This window comes from Symsagittifera roscoffensis, chromosome 9, assembly GCF_963678635.1.
Source record: "Symsagittifera roscoffensis chromosome 9, txSymRosc1.1, whole genome shotgun sequence".
NCBI classification, from domain to species: domain Eukaryota; kingdom Metazoa; phylum Xenacoelomorpha; order Acoela; family Convolutidae; genus Symsagittifera; species Symsagittifera roscoffensis.
Window position 1 is genome coordinate 44,914,192 of NC_087070.1, and position 12,276 is coordinate 44,926,467.

A 12,276-nucleotide genomic window follows, 5' to 3' on the forward strand; every position below is an offset into this window, starting at 1 on the left:
CTAACTAGTTCACTGCGGAATCCACTAATAAAGTGTAATTTTGACTGAACATTAATGGAATTCGCTTCAACGCGTGGGTCAGTGAAATCTAAAACAATTATGACTAAGCATTTGTGCCTTTAATGCCAATTGTCTGTGTATTCCAGATAGTTTCTTGCTAATTCAAATTCAGCATATATTGCGTAGTGTTTCATCTTATGATTCTAGGTTTCTTAAAATTCTCAATTGATAGCAATACCAATGCCAGCAAACAATTGTGTCTAAGTTAGAAAAAGAGTCGATATAAAATGTTATATGAAATTGATTTCATGTGAAATTAAAACACAGATGATTTGGATTCTTTCCTTTATCGTTAGTTTACGCATTGCCCTATTTTGCTTTGGTTTATGCTGGGGCCGCAGAATGATGATAGTTTTCTCGAACTAATTAATATAAATTTACGGAACTAATTTTCCCTAACTAAAATAATTGCCGAAAGGCTAAATGCCTTGCTGTAATCCATTTAAATCAATAATTCAATTAAGAGAATCTAATCCTTTGGAAGAGGTCAAATATTGTGACTGTTTTTCTGACCGAAGGAATATTAAATATTTTGATATCTTCCAAGATTCTTTGGCAAGAACTTGCCAAGACAGCCAAGATTTTCTTTAAGATATAACCAAGATTTTTCAAAAATATCTAAGATTGATGGACTTGGAGATCTATGAAAGGCTATCAGGCCTGTCTAAGCATAGTTCGTTTTTTTTTGAATGATAAAAACAGAATAGTTTTATTATCTTGTGAAAAACAAAAGAACTTTGTTAATAATAAAGATTTATATTAATTTTAGTTTAATTTCGAGAGTTCAAAGAAAACACACTAAAACAGTTTCCAAATTTCTAGGTTTGAAAAATTATGACTTTATGACTTAGGGGAATATCACACTTCAAGTTACAAGAGTTGTGTGTTTGCAATAGTTTTCATTGTAGCAGTAATTCGGTACAAATGCAAAAAAAATGTTTTCCGAATATTTGATACTGGAAGAATAATGAAAGAAAATACTCGGATCTGCTTAACAATCGCCCTCCCTTTGGTATCTACTTAAAATTTGCCACCCCTAATATAAAAAGCAATAAATTAGCACTGAGCTTTCTATTGGGAATTAGAACCTTGCTGCATTCTGATCGGTCGAAAATGAGTTATTTTATTCTACTTAACAATTGCTCCCCTTTCTCAAAAGGGAGAAAATTGTTAAGTAGATCCAAATACTTTCATTTTCATGATAGCTCAGACATGTACAGCAGGCTCAAATCGTTTGGCTAATTTTGGACCCTTGTCTTCACAGTAATTTCTAGGGTTTCTTCCTTTTTCTGGCTCCTATAATTTCATAGAAAAGTTGCTATTGTCAGTTTACTGAAACTATCGCAGAGACACTTACGCTATTTTGTTTTATTTTATTGCAAAAAAAAATTTGTAATTATTTTTGTTGATATCAAGAAAAATTTGTAAATATAAGTGTCATAAAAATAAAACAGTTTCGAATTAATGTAAAATAATAGCTCTGGATTGCTTGCAACCCACTGCAAATTGACTTCAAATTAATTGACTAACGTCAATTTTGTTTTGTCTCCTTAATGTTGAACATATTATAACAAGTTTTCAAAATAAACTTCAAATCGAAAGGGACACTTAGATAATTTAAGTAAATAATGTTCACTGGTCATTTCAGATTTAACAAAATTAATAGAATTAGTGGTGATTCTTTCACAATCTTCGTTCAAACAAGTATAAATAATGAACGTCAAAAAATTTCAGGCATTAATTAAGGCAGGGGCGGATCTAGGATTTTCTCGAAGGGGGAGGATTTTCAAAAAAATTCAAAAATTTAGCGACCTTTTCATAGTTCTCCTCAGCACTATAAAGCCCCTATTTTAACCAAGTTTTGTGTGCCAAAGGTAAATTTTGAAAAAACAGGCCGAAAAGGCGTTTTTAGGCAACTTTTGTAAAATTTTGACCGAAAAAACGCGTTTTATCGGAACGCGCTCTCCCCCTCAAATTAGTATATATTGTTGCAAAGGTGCCTTTAAAAAATTTTTTGCAGTCCGTCACCAAAAATGGATTTCTCAAAATAGTACGAAGGGGAACCCTTTGGGCCGGCAGATGGTCGAATTCCTGAGAGGGGGGCCTCCACCCTCCCCCCTAAATCCGTTGGTGCATTAAAAAATGTATTTTGAGGGAAATTTTTGATGAGGGCAGGTAATTCTCTACTCAAATACAAATCTCTCAATAAAAATATTTCGTGCAAATTTGAATCTTAGTAAAGCTTCACCCAACAAACACTGAAAAGCAGAAGAACAACACAATTGACTAAGTGGAATTGCAGTTCTTTTTTATTTGGGTCAACTTCAGTACACTATCCGTCAACGATGGGGAAAAGTCAAGCTAAATTCGAAAAAGATACTTTTTGGCTTTTCTTCCGAAAAAGATAGCTCCAGCAAAATAACGTTCAATTTGCTCTAGATTCGTTTTTGAATGTTATAAAAAAAAGAGTTCGAATATCGTAGTTTGGCACATGATTAGCTCAAAGTATTTTAAAACCTAAGTTTTTTTCGAAATCCACATCACGGCTGAAAAAATTTTCATGAATATCTTTCTTGACAAATACGAGCTTTCTCTGAGAACGTTACACTTGCCCTGAAAACAACACGCTGTACACCATAGTCCCGTTCTTTCAATACGTGAAATGGTCGCAAAAGCATAAGTGAGTTTTTTTTTTAAAATATGCTCAAATTGATACCATCCAATTTTTCTCTGACCATTACGCAAAACTTTTTATGTAGGTGTTAATCTATTAACATTGTCAAACTAAATGTTGATTCTTTTACCAAATTGAAAGAAATACCAATTATGTGCCTTGAAACAAATGAGGTATTCAGCCCCATGATATTCTGATTTGGTTGTAGTAACTTGGTTAAATTCAAGATTTTCAATAGGTAAAGTTTGTGCGACTTCAATTTTATGTAGGAAGCCCCTAGCCTTCCCGGCCTCCTTGAAAGAGTTTAAATTTAACAGCTAATTATAGACCCTCAGTTCTCTGTCAAAGAAAATTCTTTGCCAATCAAGTTGTTCTTAAATTGATTGCTGAGTGATGTCTCCTAGTCGTGTGTCTAATTTTGCGAGGATGTTGTTGAATTTTGGATGAGAAAAGGTCATGGCTTCAAAGCTATGTCATTGACGGCGTGGCAAATGACAAAAATGTAGTCGTGTTTTCCCCACCGTTCGGTAGAATTGTCGCTCCAGCGGTTTCACTGGTGCTTCCCATTCCATCGTCTTCTCAAGTATGGCGGTTTTTACTGGATAGTCTACCATGAGATTGATTTGTCGTTGGTGAAACTGCTCAAAAAGTTCTCGTTTTCTTAATACATCAACAATCGCTGAAGTTTAATCTCACCTTGATAAGCGAAAAATGATGTGAAGCTGTCGCTTTGGCCATAATCTTCAGACGCACAATATTGAACTGGTGTCTAAACAAAGGTCATGAGTGAGTTGACTGTTTCTGAGTGCACGGTTTCCATCACAAAAACAGGTCGAGATAGCCATGTAAATTCGTTATAGAAACTTGAGTTTTTGGGTCCTTGAGTGCGAGTATAGGTACTGGTAACACAAAAACTTTTTGTTGGCTTAGATATTTCTTTAAAAATTTTTTTAAATGGTTTGATTACTGGTATTTGTACATGCAGAAAATCTGATAGAGTCACTGGTTTAAGCAATGATAAAGATACAGAATGAGAACTTGGTGTTGATGCTACGGGTTTACCGATCAGCAGTTTAGCGGAAGCTGAAGTTTTTTATACAAGTATGGGTACTGGTAACGCAGCTGACTTGGTTGCTGGTTTATATAAAGAAAAAAGAATCAAAAACAAGAAAAGGAATTTGGTGGTAATGCCATGGAGTTATTTTTCCACAGTTTAGTGTAAGCTGAAGTTTTGAAATGTTCAAATCCTATTTTAATACCAATTTTGTTAGTATCAATGAAATCAATCTTTTTTAATCAATCTTTCACATGCTTTTTACGCGCTTTTTAATCTGTTGAATGAGCGCTAAAATTTTTTTGTTGAATTGGCGTGTCATTTGAGTTATGTACTTGTACTGTACTCATAGAGTGATTTCAGATAAGTTACACCGTCTGTTCGTCACGCTATCTTATTTTCGGCCGGGTAGATTCGTGCAACTTCTTAGTCTAATACCGATCTTCATCTTACTCTTATATCTCCTAGTCTCAATAGATCTAGTGTACACCGGTTTACGCGAGTTAGTTCCAGATTGAGAACAACTGTTTTCTAAGTTGAATTCAATTTGTTCTGGTGTTGAAACTATAGGTAGTTTCAACACTTTACAAATAAATAGGTTGTTAGTTTTATGGAGTGTGATTCGTTAGTATTTAATATTTTATAGTGTTAAAGTCGTAAGTTTGGAAATTCAAAAGGTTGTTAATAAGTTTTATTATAGGCAAACTGTTAGGCATCAAATCGAAATCTTACTGCACTCTTTTATTTCAGATCCCATCGGACATTAGAGATCGCAAGGTCAAGACAGCAGGTCCCCAGACAGAAAGAAGAATTGATAGCACTTACATACTCAAACTGGTGTCTATCTAGAAGAATTGATAGCACTTACATAAACTCAAAACTGGTCAATATATCATTCGGGCAACCACAAATAAATTTTTGCGTAGATAAAATTTATCAACTTTATGTTACTGTATTGTATTGTATAAATGTACTAGTTAAGTTTTTAGTTTTGTTGAGTTTTCTCACCCGCCAAACCTCTCTTAAGGTTACTTTTCTCCTTTTCTCGTCTTGTCGATTCCATCATTTATGTTCTATGCGGTGGATCATAACCCCCCATTTTGTCAACTCCGCGTCTCTGCCGTGTTGATTTTCGCGTCGCCGTTTCGTGCTGATTTTTATTGCGTTTTCCACCGACGGGTCGTGGTGAGTTCACACTAACCGACGGTACATCCTGTCCTTTGTTCGCCGCACCTATGGTCGGTTCCCTTCGTCCGATTTCCCACTCACTATCGTATTCGTCGTCGTCGTCTTCGCTCTAGTCCGCCGAGTATTTCACTATTCGCTGTTTTGTTGATTTTCTTGCATTTTCCATTGCGGCTCGGTCCTTCTCCGCTTTCGTTTATATTTGTTCGAATCGCTTGAGGCCGGTGTACTGGTCACTTTTCTACTCGGGCCAGGGGTGTACTCCTCGCTTTTATTCCCAATTAGGCTTTCTTCAGCCGCCGATCTAAAAGACACACCACTCCGCCTTAGTAACGACCCTTTTTTCATTTGCACCGTATGTTTAGTCATTTTGTCAATTTTTAATGGCAAACGTTTATACCTCCTTGGGTCCTTTGGATCCGTCTTCCCGGTCCTCTGATACACCGTCGTTGAACTTGCTTTATGCCTTTTCAGCCATGTTGGGGTTTTGGGTGGGCCTAGTTCCTTGGGGTCCACAACTTCCGGAGCCTTAGGATCCGCTACCTCGTCATCGTCCAACATGATTGGAGCTTTCCTATTTTGAGGGGCGAACACTAAGTCACTTCTCTTCTCCCAATCTAGGGTAAGTTCAACTTCTGGGAGGTTTCCCGCCTTGTCTAAACAAGATAACTTTTGATTAACGACATTGTTCCAATTTAGGTTTTTTAATGACGGCTTTTTCGTTAAGTTTCGCAGTGCCGTATTAGCTTCTCGACCATGGTATGCTTCGAACGGCGTTAGTTTAGTTTTAGAGTGTGGCACGAAACGTAATGCACTAAGCGCACGGGAGATCATCTCCCCAAACTTGTAGTTTTTATTTTCCTGGAGATAAGTCAACACGTAGTTTTTTATAGACCCAATAGTCCGTTCAACCATTCCTGTTGCGCGATGGTCCCTAACCGGAGATTTAATAAGTTAAATACCTTCGTAGTTACAGAAATTTTGAATTTCGTTAGAGAAAAACCCCGTGGCTTGATCCATGTGCAATTTCCTTGGGTGTCCATGAGTATTTATGTACTTCCTTAGGAATTTCAATACACTTTTTGATTTGTTGCTTGAACAAACATACGCCGACGACCAATGCGAGAAAGTATCTACTGCTACAAGTACATAATTTTTTCGACCCCTAACATAGTTTACTGGACCCCAGAAGTCTAATTGGACCAAATCATTTGGTTCCTTAGGATTATACGTTTCCCCCATGTCATTTTTGGGAATGTCTGGTTTAAGGTTTTTACCTGCTTCTAAACAACTTTTGCAGTATTTGGCTGTGGCCGCGATATTTCGGTGCATAAGGGGAATCCACACGTCCTTTGCCGCCGCGAACATCTTATCCCTCCCATGATGGTTATAATGGAGACGATTTAGAATTGCTGATGATAGGTCCTTCGGTATCGCTAACCGGCCGTCCATCCACAGGCAATTCTCCCTTACTGCGAAATCGTTGTAATGCTGGGCGTAGTATTGTCCTAATCTTGTAATAATCTCCTTTGCTCGTGCGTTCCTGTCTCTGATGTTGTCTCGGATGGTCTTCATAATTGGGTCTTTTTCAATGTTTGCTTCGATTAATTTTAAATTCAAAACTTCCGGGTGTTCAATTTTCTTCACGATTTTACTATCCGACGGCACTATGGAATAGATCCATTTTTCATTTTGTACAAGTGGGTACGATAAACCGGGGAACTGATGTGGAAAAGATATAATTGTATTCAGTTTTTTAGAATTAGTTTGTTTGGTATCAAGTTTTTCAGGTGGTATCATTTCAATATCGGAATCCGAGCTAACGCTGGGAGGTTAACTTAGGCGGTTTAACACAACATTTAGATTAACATTTCCCGAATTAGTTGATGTGTTGACTATTGCCGAAGTTGGAGGATCATTCTTTTCTGGCGAATTACTCATGTTATTTCTCTCGGATTTGCTACTGTATTTTTTCGAAGTAACTGGCTTTTCACTATAATCTTTACTACTGTAAATTTTCAAAGTAGGTGGCTTTTCACTGCAATCTTGTAAGATGGATGGTTCGCACTTATAATTTTTTGACACCGAAAGTTTGTACTTGTAATTTGTTGAAATGGAAGGGTTTCGAGGGTATTGAATCAATTTTTTATGTTGGCAACTGTAATTTAAGCAATGAGAACAAAGTCTGAATCTCGTTCTTCGGTATTTGCATATTTCCTCCGGTATGCAAATATCTCGACGCTGATTGGTTAACCGTCGGTTGCATGTAAACACGCCCTCTATTGAGCGTTTGTGCTCACGGTGAATATTTGCATAATCGTCTTTTCTTACATTCTCATTGGATGAAACTGCTTTCGTTGTGTCGAAACATGACTTTACGCTCCCTACCGTCGGTTTTCGCTGAATATTATTCACTTCTTGACCCCTAGGCTTCATTTTATCCTTGGGCTTCAACGCCGCGTTTATCATTCTTATCTTTGCTACTGTAAAATTTTCATCGTAATGGCTCGTCTCGGGTGCCTCTGCGGACGGAAACCGAGACAGATAGTCAGCCATCCCCATTTTTGACCCTTGTCGATGTTCAACCTTAAAGTCGTATGGCACCAGACAATCATACCAACGAGTTAAACGACTGAAAAATGTTTATTTCCTTTTGGTGACGAATTCAACAATGTAAGTAGCGCTTTATGATCAGATATCACTGTGAAATACCGAACGTATATATAATTCCGAAAATGTTCTGTGGCCCAAACTACCGCGAGTAATTCCAATTCGTTTGTGGAGTATTTTTTCTCAGCCGGATTAAGGTAACGAGATGCAAACGAAATCGGATGCCATCCGGATGCGCCATACTGTTCTAAAACGGCCCCTAGGCCATCGTGGCTAGCGTCACAAATGATTCTAGTTTCACGGTGAATGTCGAAATGTCGTAATTCGACGATATTTTTCACAAGCGATTTTAATTGTTGGAACGCATTTTCGCATGCGGGCGTCCAGACAAAATCATTATTTTGGCTCAGTAGTGGCCTTAACGGTGCGCTCAACTCGGCAAGTTTGGGTAAAAATTTGTGTAAGCTATGTAACGAACCCATCAAGGATTTCAACTGCTTTCGAGATTTTGGGGTTTTCAAGTCTTCTATAGCTTGTGTTTTTCTTACTAAGGGCGTTATACCACTTTCCCCAATTCAAAATCCAAGCCATTCGCACTCAGTTTTCGCAAATTCGCATTTTCGCAATTTTAACGCGACCTTGGAGACGTCCAGCTTTTTCAATATCTTTTCCACTAACGCAATGTGTTCGATTTTAGTTCCTTTTGAAGCAATTAAGATATCATCAATAAACGCGTTAGCCTGGGGGAACTCCTTCAGTAAATTATCTATTACCTTCTGGAATTCCGCCGGCATTGACGTAAGTCCGTAAAATCAGTTTTTAAAACGATAACTCCCCGTGGATTTTCCGCCGACTAATGAAAAATTGCATTGCTCGCTTGTTTTTTGTTCTAATGCGACTTGTCCGTACGCATATGTGAAATCCAATGTTGTAAAGTATACATTCCCCGATTTTTTCTCCGCAATAATCTGACTTACTCCGTCAATTAATTCGTCAATATTCGGCATCTGGTACTTATTTTTGTGTACCTGTTTATTCAATTCTCTTGATTCTAGTGCTAATTTTATGCTTCCGTCCTTTTTTACTGTAATGACGATAGGAGAGACGAAATACTTATCTGAGCACTCTTGTAATTTTATGATATGTCCTTCATTTATCAGCCGATGAATCTCTTTATCCACCTTTTCTTGTAGACTGATTGGCACCCTACGCCCTTTTTGTTGTATGGGCTTCAAATTTTCAAAAAATTCAGCTCTTACTTTCGCATTCCGGATCTTCCCTATCCTAGTAAAAAAAATTTGGGTACAACTTACAGAAGTATGTTTGCAATTCGTCGTATTCCTCCTCCTCTTGACTGGTCCCTTCCCCTGTGATTCCCATCACTTTCTTCCTTTGAACTAGCTCGAGACCCAGGGTGCCCATCAGGTCGCGCCCAAGGATTGATTGATGATTTCCGGATATTACTGACACCCGCGCTGGTGCTGCCCAGCCATTTAGCGACATCATCACTGTTACCTTCCCTAGTATGTTTATTTGGTTGTTGTTGTAATCCAAAAATTCCTCCTTTGACGGTTGTAGTTGAATATTTGCTTTTCCTAACGTTGTTTTTAGGTCGTTTATGCTGAAGATAGTCACTGGAGATCCACTATCTATCCACAACCACATCTTCTTACCTGACACCTCCACTTGAACGCGGGCCCCAGGGATCTTTAATTCAGTCTCATTTTTCTTCCTTTTTATCGACATTACCATGTAGTCATCCGATCCCGACGTTATGGACTCGTTTTCCCCACACCCCTGCTGATTCACCCACGATACTGGGTCTTCATTCAATTCGCTTACGTTCTGCGTACTTTGATGATGCTCATTTTCCTCCCTGACCAATCCAACTCGTCCACGTCCTCTCCATTGGTTAGTACCCCTTCTAATTCCTCGGCATGTTCGTTCAAAATGTCCCAGTTTTCGGCATGAGTTACTTCCTCGGCATATTCGTTCAAAATGTCCCAGTTTTCGGCATGAGTTACATGTTGCTCCTTTTGCAGGACAGCTCGCGATGTGGTCCAGGGTAAAGTTTGGCGCGTCGCAATTGTAACACCTACGGTTATTTCCGCTTCCCCCACTACTACTTGATCCTTGGGTATATCCTCCACGTCCCGCACGTCCTCGGCCTCGAAAAAATCCTTGTCCCCTTCTTATATTATTTACTGGTTCCTGTTTTATTGAAATTGCCGGAGCTGATGAAGCTGGTTTTCCCGTATATGATTTGTATGCGCGCTCACCACGTTCATATGATAAGGCGATCCGGTAAACTTCCTCCGGTAACTTAGTTGATCGTGACAATTCTCCTTGGCAGTCCGATTCCCGCATATTCATAATGAAAATATCACGAATGTTTTCGGCCGCGTTTGCAAAATCACATCTTCCTGCTAGGGCACTTAGCTCCGCATGAAATTTTTCGAAAGTTTCGTTCTCACGTTGTTTTCGTCCGTAGAATAGTCCCCGCTCATGAGTTACATTCCTCTCACGTTGGAAAACATTTTGCATCTCATCCAGGACCCGTTTTAATGTTAACCGTCGGTTTCCGTGCTTTAAATATGCGTTGCGCCTCATCTCCGATACAAAGATACAAGTTAGACTTTAAAATCTTTTCCGAATCGATACGGTTTTTCTCATTGACTTCTTCAGGCAACGCCGTGATAGCCGCCGCATTTAGAGTACTCGCAAAATAGAAATCATCGGGATCAATGTCGTATTTTGCTATCACCCCCCAGTGAAATTTAATTATCCACTCCTCTCAATATACTGGAGGTTCCGGCGTTCATGTTTCCCAAAATGCTACTATATTTAATGGATTTTCCCCCCTCCTTTTTTCTCTGCTGGCTGCGCCATGTTAAAGTCGTAAGTTTGGAAATTCAAAAGGTTGTTAATAAGTTTTATTATAGGCAAACTGTTAGGCATCAAATCGAAATCTTACTGCACTCTTTTATTTCAGATCCCATCGGACATTAGAGATCGCAAGGTCAAGACAGCAGGTCCCCAGACAGAAAGAAGAATTGATAGCACTTACATAAACTCAAAACTGGTCCCTATATCAATAGAGATAAAATATCATAATAATAACCAAAGATAAATACTAGTTTAGATCTGGTTCCACATTGTCCCAAAATAAGTCACTTGTCATTTTCGATGGTGATAGGCTATGAATTTGGCAGATTTTTTGACAGCCTAGCAGAAGAATTTTTAAATACCTTGTGACTTCTGAAAGCATTTTTCCTGTGATTAATCAATATCAATGCGCTAATTTTTGTTGCCAATGATCTAGCACTGAATTTTATAAGATCACAAGTGCTGTTTATATGTATTCGATGCTTTAGTTTGTCATTTTGACTGCTGGTTGTGGGGTCTAATCGCATTCGTGAAAAGAGTTCCATCTTGTTCGAAGTCTATTTACGAGTTCACTTCCTGTTGTAGCAAGTTTATTGATAAGGGAGACCGGTCATTGAATCTCTGATTCAGTATCAGAAAATCCATTTTAAAGGTCATAAAAGACACACTTGCTGTATAACAGTTGAATTACTAAAAACGTCAACATCACGGTATTGGGTCGCCTCAGGTAAAAACAAATCGAGACTTCTGAGGCCATGCAAGGCTGGTTGGAGTCGTCCAGTTCCCTAAGCTACTATCGAAGGCTATCCTTTTGTTCAGGGTGCAGATTATAGTTAGTGATCATGTCGATTCACAAGAAGTGTATCTGAAAAACTTCAATCGAATTGCTGATGACGACTGCCTTGGAGTAGTTTCGTAAACGTTTTGTGATTTGGAAAAGCCTCTTTAATTTGTTCAATAAAAATCGGTCAATTTGTTTTCACTGCGAATGATCTAACACTAAGTTTTTTTTATATTTGACTAAAAGTGTTTTCTGACTACGGCTTGAAGACTTTGACTGTCTTTCTAGTTGCTGCTCGCCGGCTGGGCACTCATATTTGTTCTACCAGGTCCGTCTTCTTTGAAGTATTTTTCAAATTATTTCGAATTTTGCATAGCATCGTTAATTCTTGGATGACTTTCGTATTTTCCATTTCTTGAAGATGTGTCTCGACGGCAAACACTTCATTAGCATCTAAAAACTAAAGCTGTTATTCAAGTCGGCTCCAAGTTCAATGTTTGAATAAGTAGATTAGATTGTCCCTTGTGACCGTAAGTTTCATTTTATTTTCAAAAATATTTCGTTTCGTTTTATTTTGTTTGTCGGTCTCTATCTTTTTAAATGTAAACATTGAAAAGCAACTCCTGAAATCAAGTCGTCATGTGATTCAAAATTCAAAATCTACAAAAAAGAAAACTACTTTACCGTTGAACAGAAGTTCAATATACCGGGGCCTAGGAAATTAGACGATAAGCAAATTAGACGGATGCTACAAAAGCGAACTTTGACGACATTTTTTTTTTACAGATCTGGCATTTTAGTTGAAAAAGCTGTAAAAAGGAAAGGGTCAACAAAATTTTTTCTTACGAGTCAAGTTACACAAATACAAAAAGAACATAAAATGTCAATACCTATCAAAACAGTTAGTTTAAATGAACATAAAATGTCAAATCCGAATTTTACAGGAGAGTTTTGAATTGAATTAATTATGCATGATTGACTTATTAAATTTTTGGCCGCCAAAATTTAACTTTTGTCTGCAAACAA